This window comes from Microplitis mediator, chromosome 7 (assembly GCF_029852145.1).
Source record: "Microplitis mediator isolate UGA2020A chromosome 7, iyMicMedi2.1, whole genome shotgun sequence".
Lineage (NCBI taxonomy): Eukaryota > Metazoa > Arthropoda > Insecta > Hymenoptera > Braconidae > Microplitis > Microplitis mediator.
The window spans coordinates 20,504,383-20,505,630 of NC_079975.1; positions in this window are offsets into that span (position 1 = coordinate 20,504,383).

The window sequence follows — 1,248 nt, forward strand, 5'->3', positions numbered from 1 at the left end:
AGTTTTCATGTTTATCGATTAATAAAACAATAATATAAAAAAATTGTTTTAATTTCTATTAAATAAATAAGTACGTAATTTTATTTTTAATAATTAAATAAATAAGCACACGGAGAAAAATGTTGGTTCAAAACCTACTAATTTTTATTATGCTGTCGACGAAACTTGAAACAGGAAGGGAAGCATCCAAAAAATTATTAAGCTCTTATAAAAAATTATTATGCCGCATCACAATTATTAAAATGTATGGAAGTAATTTTTATTAAATCTTATCGATAAGTGTCTCGCGCGTAGTAAGTATTATGATACAGCATAATAATTTTTCGTATGAGCATAATAATTTTTTGGATGCTTCCCTTCCTGTTTCAAGTTTCGTCGACAGCATAATAAAAATTAGTAGGTTTTGAACCAACATTTTTCTCTGTGCACTTGAGTAATTTTTTATAAGTAAATAACTTGAACCAAAAAAAAAACATTTATTTCTATAAAGACAAATTGTTAAAATAATCGCGACCGCATGACGCCGACGTTATGCATTTAACGACGTTTTAATTTTGAGCATTCATTATATAAAATATCGTAGACAACTAGCGACATCGAGTATTATACTCGATGGCACTAGTTATCTAAGGTACTATTTTCGTCGGGTAATTGTAAAAGCTTGAAAAGGACGTACTTAGACTCACAGAGGATTGCATTGAACTTACATAGAGACTTATGAAGGCATGAATTACACCTATATTCACCTAAATCGTAAAACGAACGTAACTATACTTAACAAAAAAAAGGACTTGCAAGGAATACTACAAAAAGGTAAAATTGTTAAACTCGCGGACTACTGGAGAATTGATGCAAGTGATCCAGTCATCTGTCCAGTGGGCTAATGACACCCAAGGGTAGATTGGGTCCCACAGGCAGCCTGGGACTAACACAGGATCGATTTAAAAAAATTCTAAGGCTGGTAAAAATTGCTGCGATCCAGCGATTTTATTAGTAGATAAATGACACCTAGAAGCAGCCTGGGACCAACTCTTTTCTCAATTTATCTATAAATTGTCTTATTGAGAAGGTTATTTGCATGTTTAGGTTTCCACTATATAAAAAAGGTGTCTTACCGTACGATGGACGGTGTGGCTCAATAAGTTATGGATCAAATTGAACGGAATATAGTATAGGGCCGGATAGCTCAACTGGTAAAGCACTCGGCGCGATACCGAATTGGTCTGGGTTCGATTCCCAGTTCGGGCT